Source organism: Lathyrus oleraceus, chromosome 4 (assembly GCF_024323335.1).
Source record: "Lathyrus oleraceus cultivar Zhongwan6 chromosome 4, CAAS_Psat_ZW6_1.0, whole genome shotgun sequence".
Lineage (NCBI taxonomy): Eukaryota > Viridiplantae > Streptophyta > Magnoliopsida > Fabales > Fabaceae > Lathyrus > Lathyrus oleraceus.
Window position 1 is genome coordinate 418,071,144 of NC_066582.1, and position 13,602 is coordinate 418,084,745.

The following is a 13,602-nucleotide window of genomic DNA, read 5'->3' on the forward strand; positions in this document are numbered from 1 at the left end:
ATTTCTTGTCGAATTCACCAAGAGAAATCAAATTCCTCTTATGATCATTTACATAATTGACATCAGTCAATAACCTTATTGACTCATCATGGAGCTTGAATCTTACAAATCCAATTCTTGTAATCTTTCAGGGTTTATTATTTCCCAATAACACTGATCCACCATCTTGATCACATAATTCCTCAAACATGACCTTGTTTGGAGTCATGTGCCAAGTACAACCTGAATCTATAATCCATTCCTTGCTAGAGTCGCTTCTTGAAACCACCAAGACAACAAATGATTCACAATCATTTTGCATAATGGTTGCATTACCATTATCCTTTCCACCATGATTATTCAGTTGATCAGGGCACACATTTCTTCTGTGACCCTCTTTCTTACAGTGATAACACCTAATAGCATGAGCATTACCACCATAAGAATTTTGTAGACCTTTACCCTTCTTTTTTTTAAACCTACCATCTTTCTTTGTGAATTTTTCTTTTACGGACGATCCTTCACCAACAAAAAATGGTTTATGCTCCTTCCTTTCATTTAGGTCCTTCAAATACAAGTTTGGTTGAACTTCTTCAAAGGTCAGGGACTTTATTCCATATAATAGAGTGTCTTTTAAGTGAGCATGAAATCTTGGTAAAGCACGCAACATCAATAACACTTTATCTTCGTCATTAATGTTGACCTCGATATTTTTAAGATCAAGACTCAACTTGTTGAACATATCCAACCGCTCAACCAAGACTTTGTCTTCACTCATCTTGAATGAATACAAAGCTTGCTTCAATTGGAGGTTGTAGCGGTAAATTCATGACCATTAAGCTATGGATAAACTTAACGTTAATAAGACAATAGTCGCCACCGCGTTTTTATTGTTTCCAAAGGAAAAGGGAAAAGTACGAACAAAACTCAAAGATAAGAAGTTTTCAAATCAAAACTAATAAAATGCCAGAGATTACAGGTAAGGGGGTTGGTTACACAGAGGGAAGGTGTTACCACCCAAAGTGTCCTAGGTACTCCTAGGGAGCCCTTTTTTATGTGTGTATTTGTTTTTTGGTATAAAAGATGTTTGCAATAAAGAGAGTGTGGGGATGAGAAAAGAATTTATTAATTATATTTCTGTGTTTGACAAGACCTTCGGACTTGTGCCTACGTACCAACATAAAAATGAGGGATCAAAACCTCGTAGTTCGTGGTAACAATTTCAAAGTGAAATAGATTTGCTTTTAATCAAAAGTTAGGTTTAAAAGAGGCACAAAATGCCCAAAAGAGTTTGAATGAGTGTTAGTTCTTTTTGTCTTTTGAAATTTTAAGTCAATATGATTAGATTTATTTACAAGTTTGATTTAAGAAAAGAGTTTAAAAATGCAATGGCATAAGGCCAAAGTTTCTAATTTTTGCAATAAAGTCTAAGTTTAGAAATCACAAGCAAAGAAGGTTTTTGAAAGAGGGGAGAGATTTGAAATTTAAGAAGTTGTAGGAGATGAAGAGACTAATCTTAAGCATAAAATTAAAAGTTAAGAGTTGAAAAGTTCTGACCAATGGGATGCAATCCAACAGACAAGAATGTCATATAGAAAGCCCACTTCCCCTTTGGACTTTGAATCAAGTAATAATCAGCAATCAAACAGCAATATGAAGAGCAAGACATCAAATAAAGAGGGTCACATCCAAGCAAGCAACTTCACAATCTTCTTCTTGATCTTCCCATGTATCAGATATATGCTCAAAGTAACAGTTACATCAAGACCACATAGCAGATGAACTTAAGTGGATCCCAAATACTTGCATCAAATGAAAGATCAAACCATAATATCTTGATCTCAAAATGTTGGCATTGGCCAAGTCCTTTTGCATGGGGAATGTTGCCTAATTCTAAGTCCAAAAGCTCATATCAAACCCAACAGTCCACATAAATATTTTTTAGGGTTTTTGTTGTTTATTAAGTATTTTAAGGTCTTAAGACCACAAACACAAACAAGGTACACAAACAAGTATATACAATCACAATATGTGACTAAATTGAGCAAAGTGAAAATGGCATATACATAAACAAGTTAAATGATATTTAAATGGCAAATGAAATGGTAAATGACTTGAATTTAAATGACATAAGGTAAATGACTTGAAATTAGAAGTAATAAAAATAAAAGTTAGTCAAATGTTAGTTGATTAGATGTTAGTGGTATTTTGCTTTTCAATTGATTAAGCCATTCTTTGGAGAATACTCAACCCTCTATTCACAAGTATGAATTCTTGAACCAAGACATCTTCCAAAGGAAGGAAAAAAGGTCAAGTTTCCACATAATACCATGAAAAGGGGGAGACTTACAATCCCACTTACTAGAATGTTATGCCTTTAGGGTCAAAATTTAGCTCTATGTTAAGCAATCGTAATTGGACTTATGTAGAAGTCACAACTATCTGAGGTTGGGCAATAGCAATTTAGGTGTTAATGCATGTTAGAGATATGGTATAATGAACCATACTCCTAAAACATACCACACTCAAAAAGAAAAATTATCAAAGGATGGACCTAATCTCATCCATACTTATATTGGTTCATTTAACATAAAGTTATTGGTGAACAATTATCCTTAGGATATTGAGATTTCATTGATCAATGGAAGGGATGGGAAAGAAAGGGATTGAAGATGAAGAGGGAGGGGAGATGAGACAAATACAAATTGGTCATGGGAGGAATTTTATCAAATTAAAATCATCCATTCAATTTGGGATATGAAATGTATATTTCATCAATCCCCTAAATCTAATTATTATAATCCAACAAAAGTCAAATCAACATTGACCAAGGCCCAAACACATGGTTAAACATCACAAGTCAACAAAAATGGCTCAACACAATTTCTATACCATTAATCAATTAAAAATCAAATTAAAATGAATTAAATTTCAATTTAAATTGGCCAAAACCTAAAACCTCTTCAAAACACCAAATAAATGGCCAAGAGATTTATCTTAGGTCAATGAAGGTCAAAGGACATTGGACAAAAAACTCATAATTTTTGAAAAGTCAAAAGTATTTTTAGACAATTAAAAATATGCACACAAAAAATTAAATCATGAAAAATATCAATATTAATCCAAAAAATAAATTTAATTCAGAAAATGAAAGAGAAAAATATTTGAAAATGTTTGGTGAAAGTCCCATATTTTTTGGATTAAAAATGAAATTGATATGAATTAATTAAAATAAAAGTATTAAATGAAAAATCAGAAAATAAAATTTAAATCAAAAAAACAAGGGCCACCAGATCTACCTCATTATTGAGGTGGCAGATCTGATAGCCACGCGCACGCTTTCCACCAATGCCTCAGTCAACTGTGTCACACACGTGGTAATCAATTTGGACGCGTGAGATTAGAACCTGGGACTCAGATCATATGGTTATGGACAAGTCATCACACCACCAGAGCCCTAGCTCCGGTCATCTTCTCCGGTGAGGGCCATCGGACTGGTCCAACCAAAACTCAATGGAAAATGAAAAGTGGATACACTAATTTGAAGGAAAAATGCTCAGAAGCATGAATCTGGCTTCAATTTTCTCCAATTCCAAGTATATAAAAAGATACAGGGATTTGAATTTTGAGGATCATGAACTGAGTTGCTTCAATTTGACCTCAAAGCAACTCAATCTTCTTGTCTACATTGATAGGACTTCAGATAACCAAAAATCAACAAGAACGGTGAAGAATTGAGGGAGAATCGAAGAGATGAAAATTCTAAAAATTCACCTTCAATGGAGCTTCAGATTGGCACGATCTTGCTTTCGATTATTCTTGGCCTTGCTTCAAATGTTTGTTAGAAGTGAAATGGATCAAGGAAAGGGATGGACTCTTGGAGTTTCAATCTCAAAACTGTTGGAGATTTGAAAGTCGATTTTCAAAGAAAATCTTCAAGCTTATCCTTTAATGGTGAGGGTTTGGGGTTGTTGATTCAAAGCTTGGGCCTGAGGTCCTTAATTCTGAGCAATGAGGGTCTTATTTATAGACCTTGAGATTGATTTCCATACACTTCCAATTTTGGCAAAATTTGAATAATTCCTTTGCATGCTTGCATAGGCGTGTGATAGGCCCATCAAGTGATGCACTTAGGTCCAAAATTGAGTCTAAACCATGCTGAAATCATGTTCTCAAGCCATGCATTCGTGTATGAAAAGTGGAAGTGGAAATCATCCAAATGGTCCTCCAACTTCCACCCATCTGCAAGTCCATCATACTTTGGCCAAATGAGATGATCTTGAACTTTTTGGAAAGGTGAGATCAATTGGAATAACTTTCATGTTGAACACTTTTTCATTTGAAGCTTGGATCATGATGAATTTTGAGATGGAAGTTTGGGAAATCAAACATATTTGAAAATTTTCTAAGTACCAAGCCATATGTTACTTCTTTCACCTTGAATAACTTTTTCTATGGACTTCAAATGAGAAACATTCCTTCATCAAAGTTGTACCTATTTAAAACCTATTCAATTTGGTCACAAATTGGACCTAATTTGGATTTTTCATGAAGGATTTATGCATTTAAGAAGTTGAGGAAAATCCCTTGTTTAATGGTATTGGTCCAAAATGACCTATAATGTTTCCTCTTGGAACATGCCTTTGAAAGTTGAATTTGAAATTCCTCCAAACATAAAATTTGAATTAGACATATTAAATTTGATCATGAAATTTTAATGGCTTTCATCTCATAAAAAATGAGTAAGTTATGGTTTTGGGAAGTTGACCTCCCAACTAGGGTTTAGACAAAATGACCTATAATCTTTCACCATAATAAATGCCCTTCCAAGAAAACCTAGCTCTTTACTTCAAAATAAAAGTTGTTTTTAATTCCATTTATAATAAATTTGCTCTTGGGATCATTTTCATATGACAAAAAATGTAGGAGATAGGGTCTAGGGAACCCCAGTTTTGACCAATTGAATTTCTCTGGTCAACCACCATGAACAAACTTGCTAGCTTGACATTATCTTGACTTTTGGGACTCATGGAGGATAATATATGTGTATGATGATGTAATATTAAGTATCCCTTGAAAAATTTGATCAATTTTTGAAGAAACTTGTTGAAGAAGTCACATAAGATACCCAGATGAACTAGGGTTTCCAAGGTAAACAAACTCCAAACTCTTGATGATTCCTTGATAAAAATAACATTTAAAGATCATGGGGAACCATATATGATGCTTAGAGCCAATGTGAACCATTGTTTGATTGTTCTCCTTACATTGAGGGTCTCAAACCCTAGATATGAGCTTGATGGAGCATAGGTGAGCATACACACTACCTACAAAAGAGTTAAACTATACATTGACATATTTTTGATATTTTGGTTAGTAAATGAAGAAAAAAAAGTATGATACAATCAAAAGTGCTTGGTGATCTCTCCCAATGCAAACCCAATGAATGAAGGGTAAGGAGGATGCCAATGTGTGATCCCAATGCTAATGCATATGAGATAGCATGAGGGATCTTAGGGTCAAAATTGGGGTCTTAGAGAGTTGATTGACCAAATATTTTGTCATATACAATCCCTTGATTTTGCTCCACAAACCCGCTTCCATCTTCTCTTTTGAGACCTGTCGTATAACCTTATCACCAAGGCTTAAGATGATTGCACTGTGGGCTTTCTCGATCATTGTTGTCTTTTGTTTCTCCGTTAGGGAAAATACATCTTCTCCAATCCTTTAAACTCTTCTAAAAAACCATGTTGAACAATTAGGGCTTTCATCTTCAAGCGCAATAAACTGAAATCATTCACACCGGAGAATTTCTCAATCTCATACTTTGTCGATGACATCTTCTTCCCCACGCTCATCGCACCAATTTGTTGTGAAATCAATGCAAAGAAAACAAAGTATGATTTATTTCTTGATTAACAAGAAAAGCACAAAGTAAAGGAAAAGATAAAAGAGAAGAGAAAGACAATTCAAAGTGGTTTAAAATTGGATTCTTTATTCAATTATACATTAGAAAACAATGTTTACAATTGAATATCAACCACACCATTTTCTCCACCAGAACAAGATTATTAGGATTGATAGATAGGTGGTGACTAGTATGTTATTTATAAGAAAACTAAACCCTAACTTTCAACTAACATAGTAAATAATTGGCCCAATTCGACATTCTAACTCAAACAACAAGCCAACATATATATTTGCATGCAAGAACAAACTTCGACTACATCATGCATATCTTCAATTGTTGTTGAACCATAAAGTTAACTTTGTCGATGCTAGAGTTTGATCCAAATTACATATTTGGACCGACATATTTTTGTTCCAATTTTACTTCCAATTCAAAAGGAAAGAGTCAACTGTTAAAATTGAGTAGTTTTTTCTTCTTCTTTCTATTATGTAGTTAGGTTTTTAGAGACATAAATAGATGAAGTTACACTCCATTTCCAATATAATTTTGTTTGATGAAAAGTTACTGTCCAATATAATTTTTTCAATTCATGTATTGTTTGTTCGTATTCCTTTTTATAAAGGTTATATTTTAAATTTATTTTTGTTCTTTATAATTTTTATACTACTACATGTGTTGGATTTAAAATTTATATACTTTTTTATTTGTCGTATCCTAATTGAAATTTCTATTATACATTATATTATTAGGTTACGAAGATAAAAATGGAGCATGAAGAGCATTGTTGTATCAAACAAGTTAGAAAACAATTATTTTATGGAATGCCACAAAATAACATGTTTCATTGTGTATATTCATAATCCAGTCATTCATTGGACTGTTTTTTGTTTTCTTTCATGCTTATATTTTGTAAACTTGTATTTTTTTTCATGCAAATATCATGTAACTGTAAGAGCATTAGTGGGGACTAACTGCTCCACGGTTATGAAATAAATAATTCTCCCTTATTATTTAACCCAATTAACAAGAAAGGGGAGAAAGAAAAAATGGAGTAAATTACGCTACAAAAAGCCATCACAATGAAGAAAATAAGTCAATTCTCCTTCTCAAAATTTATTAAAAATAAAGGAGAATTTATTTAATTCAATTGTATCATGCACCGTAATTTATTAAAAATTATACGAACAATTATATTTGAAGAGCAAATTACATTAATTAATGAATTTCGAGCATTTTGTAATTTATCATTCATCTCATGTTCTTTAATGGTTAAAATCTCTCCAACACTTCTTGTTTTCGTACAACATTCTTTCATACTTTTTCAATGAATAAGTATGGAAGAAAGTTGAACTAAATTAGAAGAATTGAAGAGATTTTAACCATTAAAGAACGTGAGATGATCGATGAGTTGCATGATGCTCAAAAATTTTGATTAGTGTAAGATGTTTTTTAAATACAACATAATTTTTCATATTGTAATTTCCAAAAAGACTTTAATACATTATATGTTTAAAGAGAGGTTAGTTAAACAATTATCGACATTAGATATAATAAACTCAAATGTATTTTTTGCCACTATAATGTCATCTTGACATGATTAGAGGAACAAGATGAGAGTAGCACAAAGAATCACGAAAAACATAATCTTTGTCACAAACTCAAACTCAATAACAACAACTAAACCCTAAATATATAGATTTAAAAATTTTGTTAAGTATAAAAACTAGACAACAACAACAACAACAATAACATCAACAACTCAAAAACAACAATAAATAACAACAAAATTAACATTATCTCAATCTAAACAACAACTAACATTAAACAACAACTCAATATAACAATCTCTCAATAGAAATACAACAACATCAACAATAAACCTATAATTCCAATCTCAATAAACCTATAATGTATTTATCACAACAAAAATAATAACATATAACATCAATCTCAGTTTAAATATTATTAACAACCAAAACAAGAAGATTAAACCTCTAATGTTTTAGGTCTCAACAACAACAATAACATCAACAATAAATCTATAACATCAACAACAAACAACAACAACAACAACAACAACAATAACAATAACAACAAAAATGTAACATGAATAGTGATGTTAGACATACCAAATATGTGAAGAAGAAGAAGAAGAAGAAAACAAGAGCCTTAAACACACTGTCGCGGCTGGAAAAATTTCAGAGTCGCCAGTATCCTTTATTCGTTCCTAATGAACAGGGAAATAATGATAAAACCTAAAGCTAAGAATAAGAGTTGGGGTTCGAGAGTCGATTAAATGAGGAGAAGGTGTTAGGTACCCCTCACCTCCATTGTACTAAATGAGATCCTTCTCTAATTCTAGGGTTATTATGTTATCTATAGGATGTTTGCTTATGTTACCCATTTTTGCTTAATGCTTTATTTCGACTGTTTACAACAGATGACAATCTATTATTTTCAGGGGGAAGATTTAATTAGAAAAGGGGACCAAAAACTATTTTTTATTATTGTACTTGCTAGAGTGTTACAACTTTATGTCTACGTACCCTCAAACAACATGAAAGATCGCAGTACCATAGTTCGTCTAAAAAATGTTTGCGTGTTTGTTGATTTTAATTTTGAAAAGTTCACAATGCATCGGGAGCGGGAAAAAGTTTGATCAAAGTGTCTCAATGGACATGTACAGAGAACATGAGGTTGAGATGTGTTGAAAGTTGATTTTAGATTGATTTCAGTTGATTGACAATGTGTGACACAATGTGTTCTTAGCTTGATATTTAGAAAATAGATTATGATATATCGATATATGATTGTTACTTTGAATATTTAAAAAAAAAAAATTGACAAAATATAAAATAAAAGGTTACCAATTTATATTATATTTTTATCTATGAATTATGAACCCTAATTAACCTAACTAAATAATTAGTCCCTAGTCATCCTAGTAATCTCTAAATTACCCTAGCGTTATCTTATGTAATCATAAAATACAAAATATTAATTATTTATTTGTTTTTTTGAGATTTTTCTATATTAAATAAAAGAAATATTTTTTATTATAAACTAATTAATTAACCTAATTATATTAATTAAAATTAACTAGCCCTAATTATCCTAATTAACTAGAATAATTGAACTTAATTATAATTATAATTAAAATAGAAAAATAACATATATAAATAAATAAAACAGGCTGGGGTGTGAACTCAAATGAACAAGCAATGGGCCATTTCCTATGGGGGTGAGGAAAGTAAAGGACCAAGCTCATTAACCTCTGAATCTCAACGCTGGCCAGAGGGTCCATGGAGAGAGTCAACAATTACCTCTCATCCAGGGACGTTGGATCAATCCAAAAAGATCTATGCATATGGAATAAGGGATGTGTGATTGTCATACTAAGTCAAGGTAATCAAAATGGAGGGTTCAGATATCAAGTCAATGGGAGCACATGGTAGACGCGCAGGCACAAAGGCTGGTCAGAGTCAACAATCTAATTGGTCAGAAGTGCGCCACGTGGGCGTGACCTGGGCACAGAAAATTGAGTATTGTTCGAGCTGCGGTATAGCGGCGAGCGAGCAAAAGTTAAGTTGGAAGTATTTTGGGTTTTATCTTATCCACAAGGATCAATGCGATATCAAATGTCGTACAACGGTCTCTACGTTTCTAAACTTGATGAAGGGTTTGAAAGTGCACAAATGCGAAAAGTAAAACATATGCACAAGTAATTAAAGTAACGGAGAAAACTCGTCAGGAATGAATTTCATCTACCTATCTAATAAGCAATTTTACCAATCAGTTGTACACAACCTAAAACGCTCATCAATATCATCATGTATCCCTCACATTAGTGTTCATGTCTGAAGCACTGACGAGAGTTCTACCCTATTGTTTAATTGACGATCTCTCAGCCTATTAAACAATATGAAGCATTAAGAATCGATACACACAGTGAATGTTAGATCTAAATCTATGTCTAAAGTTTAGAATCTAACAGATGTTCATCTTAGATCAAGATCTGAAGAGTATTTCTCAATAGAGGTTTAAATCAATATGTAAAACAAGTAAATAAAGATGACATTAATATAGTTCATAAAATAGATCGTATACAAAGTCGTGATCAATAAAAATACATACTTTTATAATAAATTTACATACAATCCCTAACAATAAAGAGATTATAAGGAGAAGAATGAAGATGAACAAGCATCCACGGTGATTTCCCAACGATAGAAGCAAATCCAACTCCGGATATTCAAGAAGCATCCTCACTTGTTGTTTTCTAAACCTTTATCTCTAAAGAATTGTATTACTTAATTTTTTATTAAAAAATATATTAAACTCGGATACATGGCATCATGTATCAGGTCTCGTAATAAATCACTAACATTTTCAAACTTATGGATCACAATGAGGTTAACAAGCCAAAGAGTTGGAGACTAAATGATTCGACTCTAGTGACAGTAGAGTCTAATCAACAATCCAAGGGGTTATGAGGTACCAAGGTCAGATAAACATTCTAACTCAAAGTAAGCCAATCATTGAAATGGTAAGACCTATAGAGGCTATATAAATTTCGATACAATGGATGCATTTGACTACTTATATCAACTAACCCCATAATGTACATGACAAGGTGATATGTCGGTGCCAACCCCGATGGGTTCAGTCTTATAAAAGTGTGAGAAACAATATTAAAATGAAAAAAAAAGTATGAATGAGGTAATACTTCACTCCTATGCTCAATTTCATCAAGTGTTCTACAATTAAAATAAATGCAGCCCTAACCAACTGGCGATGAAGTGAGATCCATGCAAGTTTTGGATCCTAAACTCATAAACAATACAATTGAAACCCTTGTGTATTTCTCTGTCTAGGAATCCCTATTTTAATTGGCTATAAAATTGATGCATTTTCCTATAGGTTATAAATAAGTGAGAGAAGTCAAAATAAATTCTAAAATTGATGCATATTAGACAAATTGATGCATATGATTATGAAGTAGGATGGAGGGTTGACTATGAAAATAAGTGATAGAAATCAAAATAAGTGATAGAAATCTTTGATAATAACAACTCTTACATGGTATTCCTTTATTCCAACAAACTCGGTATACAATTCGGTAGATATGAAAATGTGTTTCAATGACAAGTTCTATTATCTTTAATTTTAAGTCTTGAAAGTCAACTTAATGAATTTAAAATAATAAATAGATGAATAAAACAATAGATTCATAGAGGGTTTAGAAAAAAGGTAGGAAAATTTATGTATAATTCCTTGATCTGGATTACTTCACAATGGCTATATGTTTGTAGGAAAACGATGCAATGACATGAATGAAATTGCTTCCACAAAATTCATTATTGAGTAATTCATATAACATAAATAAAATAAACATATTAGACGAGGAAAAATACAACACCTAATCTCAATCCTAGACACGGAGGAGCCTTTTAATTTCATAACTAACATATTATTACTTAGATTCTAAATGGGAAAATCTTCTCATGTCATTTCTTGAGGCCTTATTGAGGGGATAAAATTTATTCATCATATAATAAGTTCGAATACGCATTTGATCTCACCTAGGCTTCTCAGATATTTGAAAACGTGCTTAAAGAGAAGCCAATGCACATAAAAATCCTCCTCCTTGTGGGGAAATTAAATGAAAGAGAAAATACAAGTGACACAACCCATATAATTACTCGACAACCAATTACAAATTCTTTCGGACAACCTTACAGAAGGATATCAATGGGAGTAGGTTCAAATTAGTCAATAAGAAGATTGAAGAGATGATTTTATATATATATATATATATATATATATATATATATATATATATATATATATATATATATATATATATATATATATATATATATATATATATATATATATATATATATATATATATATATATATATATATATATATATATTCATAATATCATATTATGATCTCACAGAGTTCAGGTTGGCTGGTAAATGAAAGAGAAAACTTCAATAAATTGATAGTCCAAGGTGTAATCCTTTGAGAGTTGACAGAGCTGTCAAAGAACAAGAAATCCATCAGTGTGAGATGGATTTACAAGTTGAAACTAAAATCAAATGGATCAATTAGAAAACACAGAGCAAGGTTAGTAGCTATAAGATTTCTATAGAAATCTAGATTAGATTACTTAGAGGTGTTTACATCTGTAGCTAGATATGAAACACTCAGATTGGTGATTGCTATAGCTGCTTATAGAAATTGGCCTCTGATGCATCTAGATGTGAAATCTGCATTTCTAAATGGTCTTTTACAAGAGAAAGTTTATGTGTCACAACCTCCTGAATTTGTGAAAAAGAATCAGGATGGGATGGTATACAAGTTACATAAAGCCTTATATGGATTAAAACAAGCTCCTAGAGCTTGGAATCTAAAAATTGATTCATTTTTCAAGCTTCAAGGATTCATAAAATGTGAGATGGAGTATGATGTTTATGTTCAAGATACATCTGATAGCAATTTGATTATGTCGTGTCTCTGTGTTTATGACATATTTCTAACAAGGAGTCATTCATATTAGATCGTTATGCTCAAGAAGGCGTTGATGAATGAGTTTGATATGACTGATATAGGAAATATGGTATATTTTCTAGGGATGGAGGTTCTATACTCTGATAAGGGTATAACATTGCATCAGCTGAAGTATGAACTAGATCTTCTGAAGAGATGTAAGTTAAAAAATTTCAAGTCTTCAATCATATCTTCTAAAACAAATCACAAGTTGGATTCTGATGTAAGGGTGATGATGTAGATGCTACAACTTTTAAACAATTGGTGGGTTCATTGAGATATCTCTGTAATACCAAACCTGGCATTTGTTAGGTTGTTGGAATGGTGAGGAGGTTTATGAACAAACCAAAATGGTTACATTACCAAGTACTTATCAGGATACTGAGGTATATTAAGAAGACTCTGAAGTATGGAGTTGTGTTTCCTTCTGATGCTAAATTTGATTCATAGATGATATGTTATTCAGACTCTGATTGGTGTGGAGACAGAGTTGACAGAAGAAGTACTTCTGGATATTTCTTCAAGTATCTGCGAGGTCTCATTTCTTGGTGCTCCAAGAAGCAACAAGTGATTGCATTGTCAACTTGTGAAGTTGTGTACATTGCAGGTGCTTTGTCTACTTATCAAGTTGTTTGGATTCTAAACTTATTACAGGATCTGAAGATCAAGGTGAGCAAGTTTGTGAAGTTGATGATTGACAACAAATCAGCTATAAGTCTTGTCAAGAATCCAGTGATGCAGGAAGGAGCAAGCACATTGACACGAAGTTCCATTTTCTGCGCAATCATGTTCAGAACGAAGTGTTTGAAGTTGTTCCCTGTAACACTTAGAAGCAACTTACAGATGTGTTGACTAAAGTTATCGAGACTGAACATTTTATCCATTTGAGGGATGAGATTGATGTTGTTGATTTTAATTAGCTCAATATGAATTAAGGGATGTTGATAGTTGTAATTCAAATTCATTTCATTTGCATTTAATTTGGTTTGCATTTGAATTTCATTTTGAGACTCTGATAGTTTAAATTATAAGTTTAGCTTTCAATTGTAACATAATTTGAGTTGTAATTGAATATGAGTGTAACCATTTTTTTGCATATAAAATTTAATTACAAATTTCTCTCTCTCTCACCATCTTCCATCGTCTTCTTCCTC